Here is a 12,915-nt window from a genome sequence, read left to right as displayed (position 1 = left end):
CCAACTCCATCCACATACTTTTTCAGACCGGGAACCAATTAGTATAAACTCCAAAAAACAAACCTAAAGACTAATGATCATCCATTCGACAAACCTGCCCTAGTCCCTGATTAGGAACACCACTAATTATACATATCGAACAAGCGTAACAAACATTCTGAAACATCCCGATCGTGACTTTCAGCCAGTCCCAAACCCGGAAGTCATGACCAAAAGACCTTGATTACACACCTGACATCCTGATAAGTCATCACCAACCAACCGCTCCCATAAGCATAACCATGATCAATACAAAATCTCACGTGGCATCCAAACTCCCAAACGACTCAAGTGAACAACCATCTACCAAATAATCCAATAGACTTACAACAAACTGCATCATTGGTAACTTAACTCACATGAAACCTTCTCATAAAATGAACACAATTCCATTAAGAAGAAATCCAATAGTGAACCACTAATATACAACCATGCGTTTTCCAATAAGTCACATTCTACAAAAGCCCGATCTAAAGGAACCGCATGGACGCGACGCAGCCATGCCTATGTCGTGATGTACTTCCGCATCAGATGAAAAAAATGTATATTGATTAATGGTTCATTTAGTTGTTTCTTTTGAAAAAAGAAAATAAAATGGGGAGTGGTAATTATGGTGGGAGGAGGTGAATTTGATGCTAGTATATGAGAACGTGATCCCCTAAGAGGGTTAACAATATCTTCTCATTTCGTTTGTACTTGATTTTGGTTACGTGATGTATTGTAGAGGGTTGTTAAACCGCGAGTGTGTTATTGGAATGCATAATATGGTGCTATTACGAATTCAAAAGTAAGAATATTTGATAAATCACATGAGGAAATACTTAGTTTGGGCGGAGAGGGATATAAACCCGAGTTTACAACAATCGCCAAATATATTAGGTTGAGCTAACGACTTACAAGGTTAAGTTATCTAGAAATTATATTTGGGAGCTTGGCTAGTTTGGTAATAAAAGATTACCTAGTTATTTATCAAATAATTAATCAATATAGTTTATAAAATTGTGAGTTTAGACAAGTTCTGATGAACTTGATATATTGTCTGAATAGGTTTAGACAACTGGTGTTGCAAAAGAAACACAAAGCCACTAACTATCGAGGTGAGTAACATTACTCTAACACCATAAGTTTATATATGGTGTGTTGTTGCACGCTATATGAAATTGTATTGTGATATTGATAAATTATATGTTATTATGATAGTAATCATGATAGCGTGGTAGTATATGCATCATATGCTAGTTGATATATAACTTGTATGGTGAATATTATATAGAAATATAATTGGTGATTATCATGGAACTTTTGGAAGGTATAAATCCATTGTAACTATTAGATGAAGTATATCAAAGGGGTGCATTATAATATTGATGGATTATTGGTTAGCCTTATTGGTGTTATGAGGAAATAACCATTAGTGTAAACAGTATTAATGAAACTATTAGTTGCATAAAGTGCACCTTTTTTACATGCTCATTTCATGTTTAATTCAAGTATTGCATAGCATTTAGTCTAACTTTACGTTCATTTTTCATTTTCGGTACATTTTTTATGATCGGTATACTTTTCACCATTTTTGTGGATGTTTCAGGGTGATTCGAGGACTGGAGCATTCTTAGGATGTTCGAGGGAGACTCTACGCGAAGTTTTAGAATTATCGGAACAAGATTGAAGAAAACAAGAAATTTGGAAGTGGACGCTTTTTTAGTGTATTCCACGGTCGTGGAATGGTTACACTATCCATTCCACGGTAGGGGAATGGAGCTCTCAACACATCATTTTCTCATTCCACAGTCGTGGAATCTCAATGCATACCATTCCACGGTCGTGGAATGAAGTCTGACAGTTTTCTGGATTTTTCAACTTCCGATCAAAAGGAGTTTTCTGGCCATTTTTGTAGACAACTTAGAACTTACACTTGGAGAATCGATTTTTGGAATAACATATCAACATTAAGTGCTTTGGAAACATTATTTCTTTGATGTTGTAAGCTTGCTTAAGGATTAAACTTGTTGAATTTGTACTTCAATTCAACCATGTGAGGCTAACTTTTCCTTCCATTTCCGATTCTAGATTCCTAAATACTTGTTGTTAGATTGTGATGTGAACTATATTTCATGTTTATTATCTAGTAATCTTTGATTTGGTCTTCTTTATGTACTTGCTTTGTACCCTTTTCACTTGATCAATGAGATTAGGGTTCATATCATTATTGTTAGTCAAATTATGAAATTCGTATATGTTTTATGATTTGTAATTGGTAAAAAGCACTTAATATGTTTCATTGGAATCAAAATTAATGTAATCAAAGATTATATGTTCATATTCTTGAGCCTATGAGAAATAGTTGATAGTGTTGGTAATAACTGCATGAACTTAAGGTCTTTTAGTGATTTAATGATTTAATATAAGAGCTTGTTTGGATTTCATCAATATTAAAGCATGTTTATATCTTATTTACCAAACTAGATTAAACATAAATTGAATTCACATTACATCTTACAACATAGTACTTTAATAGGATTTGGAATCGAAAATGTCTCTTAAAATGTTAATTTTAATCTATAACTTGTTTGGTTATGAATTTTAATTTGATGATAATAAACCCCCATATTTTATCAATTGGTGGTGAGTTTTTGTTAGAACATGGTCAAACATTAAGTCACGTATCTCAGTGGTCCGACCATGCTTGCTCAATACTATCTTTAGTATATGTAGTAGCAGTGACTTGTGTTTAGTTATTATTATTTTTATTCATTTATTTGTTGGTTTGACATCCAAACAGAAACTTCATATGGTGTCATGAGACAATAACAAACTGGTGTAATTTAAATGATATAATTCATATGGTGTAACGCCTCGACTTAGTGCAAGTATGATTTATGGTGATAACCACTTGTGTTTCCAACATGCTAGTGTCACCAAATACGTTTTATAAATTATAAGCGATAAATTTTTGGGTGTGCTTGGTATTGAAAACTAGATGTAACATAACTTAAAAATAAGTTAAATGAAATAGTAAACAAAAAATAAATAAGTAGACAAGCTAATAAACTAATTAAGGCACCAAATATTATCATCTTATAATAAGATAAAAACGTTTTAGAATATTCAAATATTGAAATTTCAACATTTGGAAATTTAGGGACTAAATATGTAAAATTGTTAAAAGCGTGTTGATCAGGACTTTGACCCATTTAGATGTCTTAGGATTAGATTAGTCATATTTGAATGGAGAATGAATTCGATTGTTAACTATAATAGTTACATCCCACTTAAAAGAGGTTTGAGTCATTTTTGTCAAAATTGCAAAATGGGTGAAGGAAGTGAAAAATCCGAAAATGATAATGTATGCTCTTTATTTCAGCCAAATGAGATAGATGATAGGAGAAGGGAGGTTGTGAAATGTCAATGTATGTATAAGAAAACCCTAAGATTCGATCTCAAGCTTATTTGATTCATTTGGTGCAAGCTATGAAGAAATCAAGTGGTTTAAGGTATACTTTCTTTCTTCCTCAGTGTAGAAATTTGAGTTTTACTTATGGTTTTGGAATTAAATCCAATTTTCAACTCACGCGAGGACTAGGGTTTTGTGTTTTAATAAAATTATGTTGATTTGGTTTCTACCTCAAATCTACCACCTCATGGTAGATTTGACGTTGGAATTGTAATATCTCCATAAACCCTATATTTTTTCCAATAATAATGATGAAGTAATAATCTATTGACTATATGATTTCATGACCATTGAAGTAGTTATACTGAAAATCCTCCATGAAAAAGTACAACTCAAAGCAATGGTATAAAAAAAATGTTTGGAAAGTGTAACTTGGGAATTAAATCCAATTTTCAACTCACGTGAGGACTAGGGTTTTGTGTTTTAAGAAAATTATGTTGATTTGGTTTCTACCTCAAATCTACCACCTCGCGGTAGGTTTGATGTTGGAATTGTAATATCTCCATAAACCCTATATTTTTTCCAATAATAATGATGAAGTAATAATCTATTGACGTTATGATTTCATGACCATTGAAGTAGTTATACTAAAAATCCTCCATGGAAAAGTACAACTCAAAGCAACGGTATAAACAAATGTTTGGAAAGTGTAACTTCGGGACAATTATGAATTCATGAACCTTGTTGATAATTGATGATGTTATAAGAGAGTTTGTTGTTCATAATCATGGTTATATGTATTGGTTTATGAATTGAAGTATAACATGAAGAATCATCACATTCTAATGTGGTTATAGTGATTATAGGGACAAAAGGGAACAATAGGAACTTATGAAAAGAATGGAGAAATCATGTCTTGAGTGGTTGTGATTATTTGGTTTTTCGGACAAACTTTTTTCGGATTGAATTGATTTTTTAATTTATGTTTCGATTGTAAAAACTATATTCAAATTAACAAAGTAAGTATATTATATACACATAGAGAATGAATAAAATGGTTAAGAAATGATATAGGAGATAATGTGTTTGTATAATGTATGATGGAAATAAGGACAATTAGTTTTTAAAACAAAAACTACAATTGATATGTAATAAAGGTTTAAAATACCACTCTTTAATTAATTATTCTTCTGACTAAACACTCTTTTGTAACAAAACTCCGATTTACTCTCACCATTATTGTTTGTTGACAAAGTTACAAAAATGGTCCCTATAGTTTGTTAAATGTCACAACTTCAGTCCCTGCTAGTTTTTTTGGACAAACATATGGTTCCCCAAACTTGCATGGACGGTCCCCGAGCCATATAAAATGAATTTGTTCCCATTTCATTTTATATTTGATTTATTTTTATTTAAAAAACAGTTAAACAAAAGGAAAAAGATATAACACCCCACCCAACCCCCAACCTACCCCATCCATTTTCTTTCTTCTTCACAATAACTCTAAAGAAACGATAGCCCTTAATTTATATCCATCTGAACCTTTCTCTATTTTCGGGCTTTGTCCTCGTTGAAACCTAAGGCTCCGCCGCCAACCTTCATCATCGTTGAAACTAGAGTTGTCATCGATGGCCTTCGCTCGACAATGCCATCTTTTATTGGTCTTTGTGGTGGAGGTGAATGTGCAAAGACTATGACGATGACAAAATTGATTCCATTTTCAGGGAAGACTAAGAGAACTCAATCGTTTCTACCCCCTTCTCGACTACCACCCATTGCTTTTCTCCGTCGATGATTCCTCCTCATTCCATCTTTGATGTTGTCAACCACCATTTGACCTGTTGGGTTTTTATTCAAAAATTAGTTTCAAAACCACAAGATTTAGCAACAGAAGACTTTAATATACTGAACAACTTAAATATGGATTAAACACACAAAGGATCTTCTTGCAACGTTGCAACGTTTGGAAAGAAAACAACAACCAAAGAAGAAGAAGAACATAACAACCTTTGTAGATCTTTGGTTCCTCAAGGGGAGACTTGAAAGTTATAGAAGAATGTAAGATGCTAGTCCTTTTTAAGAACTCTTATGTTTTAAATTAATACCCAAGTATTAACTTAAAGAGAGTTGCAAGTATCATGCTTCTATCTAACAAAAGCCTGACACATTAAGAATGAAAAAAAAGGAATGTAGAGAGAGGAAGAATTCTCGACAATTCACTAGCTAAAAACAAGAACAAAAACAAGTCATTTATTCACTTAAAGCATGGTCATCACTACAAATAAAATTACATTTAGTGGCACAAACTTTTAGTGACATATTTTTTTGTGCTACTAAATTATGTTTTTAGTGGTACTTTATCTTTTTGTGCCACCTTATCGTGAAAAATTATGCTGTCGCTCCTAATTTTTGTGTTGCGCCAATATTGACCGCCTCTTTTTTTGGGAATCATTTTCTTATTTGAAAAACCCTAAGGTGTTGTTTGTTTTTTGAAAAAACCTCTTCAGACCTCTTATCGATGCGCGGCGCAGCACACGCGCAACACTTTTCATCTCGCAGTTGTTTGTTTTTCAGAAGTTTTCGGTTAAAAAAACCTCTGCGCGTGTTCTTCTTGGCGCATCACTTGTTTTGCATCTTCCTACCTCTTCCAACCTCTTCTTCTTCTTTTTTTTTTCTTGCTAAAATATTGATTATATATTGCTGAAATCTTATTTCACGTTTTTTTTTTGTTTATTGTTGTTGAATTTTTTTTCCTTTTTTTTATATTGAATAATAATAATTTGTTGATGAAATATCATTATTTTATGTTGAAATATCTTTACTTTTTTGTTAAAATATCATTATTTTTTGCTGAAATATCATAAATTCTTGCCAAAATGTCATACATTATTAAATTTTCGGTATTAAAAAACTATTTTCGGATTATAAAATCAGTTTATTTTAATTTTTTAATATCTGCAGCAGCATGCAAATGTTAAAAAAAACAAACACGCTTCTTATTACAGTCTGCAGCCGTTTGGTCCACATCTTGTACTGCAGAGGCTTGCAGAGGTGGTCCGCAGACTTTAAGGATATTTGCTTCAAAAAAACAAACAACACCTAACTCACCAAAATCTCTTTATCCCGTACATAATTTTCTCCCTTAGTACTCTCCTAATCGTTCTTTATTTTGGCCTCTAATCACCGCCCCCTTAACTAATTGTCGAATCGAAAGCTCAATGTGAATGATTGTATCGGTAACCGTTATGCACAATTAGGTTTTTCTATTATGAATTTCGTTGTAGTTCCATGACATTAAGTTTGATATTTGGCTTGTTGATGAATTGTATTTATAGTTTAGGTATAATTTTGACCAGTACGAGGAATGAAGGGCACATAGAGGCTTCTATCAACACATGTACAAATTAGCTCGTTACTTCTTCCCCTTTTCCCTCATAACCTACATATTTTCTCTTTCTTTTTCTTCACACTGTCTTTCTTCGACCATCGTTGTCCTCCTTCAACCATCTCGAAGACCACCGTCTCCCTCTAGCAAATCAGTGAATTCCTTTCACCTCTAGCAAATCGATCTCAAAACTTAGTTATATATGCTTCCTTTCTCTGTCGTAAATCTAACCATGGTATTGCTCTCTATTTTTTATTTTGGAACCATAAAATTGGGAATTAATTTTCTTTGGAGTAAAAGATTACCACAGATTACACAATTTGTTTTTTTTTGACACAATTACTCTTTATTTATTGTCCGGCAGGTGTTTAATGGACCACCTCATCAATGAGTGTGTTCGGCACAGAGCGTTTGAGAGCTTTTAGCTTCTAGCGTTTGACAAAATGTTCCGTTTTGAACAGAAAGCATCGTTCGACACTACAAGCTTCTAGCGTTTAGTTTAAACAAAATACTCCAAATCCAAATGCTACTTCGTGTAGTGTTTAACAAAACGCAACAAGCTACAAGCTACCCACTACCAGCTAATTTTGTCGAACACGCCCAATATCAAGTTGGAATTTGTTGTATTTGGGTATTTTTCTTGTTTTATTTGTTGTTGCTCATGCTGAGTTGAAAATTAATAACAGATGATCATGCTACAGGCAGATGGTCATTTTATGTGTGAAACAGGTGCACCATAAGTATGAATAAAAACTTGTTTTCCTTTTCCTTTTTTAAAAAAAAAAAATCGATTTACATATTTCTCATGATTTGCATATTGTAAATGATGTGTTGAAATGTAAGTTTATATATGAAACTGTGGGAAGCTGACCTCCTTCGTCTTTTCGTCATTTCTCTACTGTACACTGACTCATTTTTCCTCAAGTTCATTTAACTTTGGACCTCGTTGACTGAAAAGGAAGTCAGGGGATAAATCTATCATTTCGTGGGTTAAAGACTTATTAAAATGGGGATATGTTGTTGCTTGCTCATTGTAACGCCCGTGTTTCGGGACTAAGCATTAATAGATGATGTAAGAGTCTAGGTCAACTATTGTAACTCTTTTTGAAGCAATAAAGATGAATTATTTGAGTATTATGTGAATTTGTGTGTTTTATACTTAATTATAAGGTATAATTAATAAAGAATAAAAATAAGCGTCAAAATTAAAGTATGAGATAAACCCGATATTTTTACATAAAGTTGTAGTGGTCGAAACAAGGATTCCGGATATATAAAGAACGCCGAAATCCGAGTTATAACGAAGAAGTTATGACCCGTCGAAGTTTCGCGACGGAACCGACACGGCACCTGGAAGCGTAAATGGTGAATTTACCATAGAGCGACCTTTAGCCGTAGTGATCTAAATGAAAGTCGTAGAATATGTTAAACCGAGAGCATCCATAAAAAGAACGCCCAAATCTGACTTCGTATGAGGAAGTTATGATTTTTCGAAGTTTCGGCTTAGCAGTGTACAACCCGAAGTTCGAATATTAGATCGAGCGGTTTTTAGCCGACATAACCTAAACGAGAATCGAAGATCTCGTTAATAGTAGCGTAACGATAAAAGACAGACGAAAACGGATGTCGGATGAAGAAGTTATGAATTTTTAACGGACAAATCCTGTCCCGGCCTGTTAAAAATATAAATTTTAAAATAAAGTCAAAATTAGCCGACGAAGTCTAAACGAAAGTTGTAGAGTACGTTCCCACCTACGTATGGATATAAAGAACGTTGAAAACGGAGCTCGAATGCGAAAGATATGAATTTTTGAAGTCGGAGTATGAATTTACGAAGCCTGATGCGAACTCGATGACGTGGCCAAAATCTCAGCCGTTACTTGTTGCCCACGCCTCGCTTCGGATGGTGACAGTTGGTGCGAGGACTATGCCCAGCGTAATCCGAGAATGCCCCGCGTAATCCGAAGGTTGCCTTGAGATGCGAAGTACGCCCCGCGTCGGAAGGAGTTACGCCCCGCGTACAGCTGCATTCCTCGGTCCAGGAGAAGCCATGTCGCACCAAGCCATTTCGGACGCGTGTTGTACGATGTGAGAGTACGCCCAGCGTACATATTCGGTACGTCCAACGTAGACCGAAGCTGGAGCCTATAAATAGGTTGTGAAGGCAGCCTCTTTTCTTCACCAATTTACTCACCATTTCTCTCTCTACTTTCTCTCACTACCCCCTAAACCCCCTAAAGCCTAGGAAAACCCCCTAGCCCCCGAAGGAAGTCCCGGAGATCCCAAAGGCTCCAAGAAAAAGAGTTTTTCGGTTTGAAACTCTGCCCGCGCGGAGCCCGATTTTCAAGCAAACTTCTCGGTTTCGTCAAATAAGATTATTTTAAGAAGCGAAATGCTGTCCGAATCACTCCGTATCAGGTGAGTGCATAGTTACTTTCATCTTACACATAGATATGAAGTATTTTATATAAATTATGTGCTATGTGTGCATATTTACTTGAGATCTGTGCTAGATGAAAGATTTAAACTCATGTGTTTTTCAGATCTAAGATGTATATGTATTTTATACTTTGAGATCTATGTTGGATGAAAGATCTGACTTCTTTCCTTTCAGATCTGAACCTTTTTCTCCGGATCTAGGTTGTAGATGTATTTTGTTTTCAGATCTGAACCTTTTCTTCAGATCTAGGCTGTAGGTGTATTTTGTTTTCATATCTGAACCTTTTTCTTCAGATCTAGGCTGTAGATGTACTTTGTTTACAGATCTGAACAGTAGATGTATTTCGTTTTTAGATCTGAATTTTTTTCTGCAAATCTAAAGCTATAGATGTATTTTATATCTACGAAAATGTTGGGTAGAACATGGGTAAATAAATGATGAGGTATGAAAGATGATATAGATGAATATTGGTAGCTGCACCACAACATGTAGATGATTTTGAAACGCGATGTACTATAAAAATCCTAACAGACGAGCCTATAGGATAATATCGGCAGATGTGCCTAATAGAGAACGTCATAATCCCGGCAGCTGCGCCTAGATGATAATAGTGGCAGCCGCGCCTAAAAGATAACATTGGCAGTTGCGCCTAATAGATGATATTGGCAGCCGCGCCTAGTTGAGAACAACACAATCCTGGTAGCTGCGCCTAAAGGATAATATTGACAGATGTGTCTAATAGATGACATTAGCGGTAATGGACTTCGCGCATATTCCCTAGGATAAACTTTAGGAATGAATGAATGAAGGATAGTTGATTCTTAGGGTAGATCCTTAAGAATAAAGAAGATAATGAGGATGGGTAATTGGGTTGATTGTTTGATGATTAAACATAATAATTATATTATTGTGGGTTGAAAACCCTATGTACTCACCAGGTTTTCCAGCCTGACCCACTCAGTTTATTTGTATCACAAGTGTCGATATAAAGCTGCACTACACTGAGAGGTTAAAGTGATCCTAGTGTAAATGGATGTAAGTTCGGTTTATGCTTATGTTTCTGTATTGACGTTGACATCCCAAAGTTTTAAAATGAATAAAATACATTTCTTTGGAAATGCTTTGATAATATATTTATCATGTTTTTCTGGGAACAAAATTCCGCAACACTTTTCTTTAAAAGTATACTCTGATTTTGAAAATTAAGCATAAACAAATCAGTATTTTCTGGCCGTGAAAATGGGGATGCCACACTCATTCATAGCAAATATAAACTCAAAAACTATGAAAATGACTTGTTTTTGTTTTTAATTTCTCATGTAAATGGATGCTTGTTGTGACAGGATATGAAAGCCAAGATCTTTAAGTAAGAATGAATGTCTCCAACTTGACAAGTATGCAAATTTTCATGTTAATAAACAACTTTTAAAGGTCCAGTTTGGTTTTTAATGTGTATTTTTATCAATATTAAAGGTTCTTTCAAATAATAAAGTTCATGTTGGGTCAAGGTTTCAAACATTATTAACTTGTTACGACTTTGCTAATAGTTTCATCGATCCCTAAATTTACCTTCAACATGTTTCCAACAAAAGTGGAAAACAATCATAATGGTGGTGTCGCTTTTATCTAGTCTTGGAGAAAAAATAAAAGATCCCAAGTAAAAATACTGGTTAATTCTTTGATTATATTGGTTATTTATATAGAAAGTGGCATTTGCAGATGTAATAATGTGGAATGTGAATCATTCATTAACATATACTAGTTTGTATGTTACCATTTGCAGATGTACCAGTGCAAACCATTAACGAAGAGTATATCATGGAGAACCAAGAGGATGATAAAGAGTTAACATTTTTTATTGTTTATTCCCCGAAAAGTAATTAGTTATCCAGTTTTATGTTTTGAGTAATTATTGGCACAATGTTTCGAATTATTAAGTTTTTTTGGAAGATATTTTTGTTTTAAATAGGGAGAATAATGTTGTAAGAGAAGTTATGTTTTGAGTAATGCTCTTGTGTTTTCCATTTATTATCTTAATTGTTTTTTATTATTTTATATTCCGTTTAAATTTATAAAAAAATGGACCTAATTTTCAAATATAAATGTTTTGTGGTAAAAAATTGCCAAAAAAAGTTATTATTTTAACAATTATATAGTGACATAAAAAAGAGTCACAAAAATTGAAAGTGTTATAGTGACATAAAAAAAGTGTCACTAAAACTCAAGAGCTGCAGCGACACAACCAAAAAGTGCCACTAAAACTCAAAAGAGCTACAACGACACAACCAAAAAGTGCCACTAAAAGCCTTTTACTGGCAGCGCTTTTAGTGACACTTTGTTTTGTGCCGCTGATTGCCAACGTGGTCTTTAATGACGCACTTTTGTTTTTAGTGACACTTTTTATGTGCCACTAAACATCGTTTTATTTGTAGTGCATTACCTATCGAGTCTTGGTGCTTTAAGACACCATGTCTCTAGCAACAAAAAACTACTAAAGCAAGAGCATGACTTTATGAATAAACTAATACAAGCATGTTGCAACTAGCTTTTTCTTGTCCCCTCTTTAGCCCACCTTTTCTTAAAAGAAAAAAAGACACATTTTATAAAAAGTCTTTCATTCTTTTATAGCTTATAAACTCATATAAGACAAAAACTCTCTTGGTCCAAAAAAATGTACATGACATAATAAATCATATGATATGATATATTATATTACTTGCTAATAAAAGTTATTATTTACAGTAAATAAATAATTTGCAATTAATTATAAGAGTTTATCGAATATTTATTAAAATCAATTTCTAATAAAATAATCAATTGTATCAAGTTATTGTTAGTGTCATCCTTTAGGACCGTATATTATCTAGTAATATCATTTTATAATGACTTTTGGGCATATAAATATTTCATTACCACATATGACCACCATCATCACATAGACCCTAACCCTCTCCTTCCCCTTTTAAGCAATAACCATTTTTTTTATTTGGAGAACCCTCTGACACTTGATTACTACCAAAATACACAAAATGGGATGTTTTCTACACTTGTTTGTGTCCGTGTGTATGTTTATTATGATGGAGATACCTAAAATCAAAATCAAATTATTTTGTTTTATTTTACTTAAATTCCACTGTGTTCTTTTGCTTTTGACCCATCAGTCACATGCGCTATTAGTCACTAAATTGTGTTATTGGTTTGTAATCGAACATTAACAATAGAAGGGATTTAGTTTAAGGTTGTTGGTGTTGGGATGTGAATTATGTTATTAGAGTGTGAGTTTGTTCTTGCTCTTTTGACCTCAAAAGACCCCATACAACTAGTAAGAAGCTTGATTTGTGTCAGCCAACCTAAGTGGTGAATATGTTGTTATGTTCACATATGGAGGTGTTGATGAATATGTGTTGCCTTATTCTCAGATTAAGCGAGGAAGACAATGGTGTTGAGGGGTGGTGAAGGGATGGTCTCGTGTTGGAGTCACTATTAGTCTTGATGGTTACCCATGGAGTGTGACCATGATGAAGTTGGGTTGAGATTTAGGGTGGTCGCATAAGATAAATAATAAGGGATGAGGTGTGTGTGTGTGGGGGGGGGGGGAGTCGATTAGGTGAATAGGAGGAGTGAGAATTGGGATCTTTATTGGGACGAGGAGGGATA

This window comes from Lactuca virosa, chromosome 8, assembly GCF_052849685.1.
Source record: "Lactuca virosa cultivar CGN04683 chromosome 8, Lactuca_virosa_CGN04683_v6, whole genome shotgun sequence".
NCBI classification, from domain to species: Eukaryota; Viridiplantae; Streptophyta; class Magnoliopsida; order Asterales; family Asteraceae; genus Lactuca; species Lactuca virosa.
The sequence above is the reverse complement of the archived record's forward strand: the minus strand, read 5'-3'. Positions refer to the sequence as shown.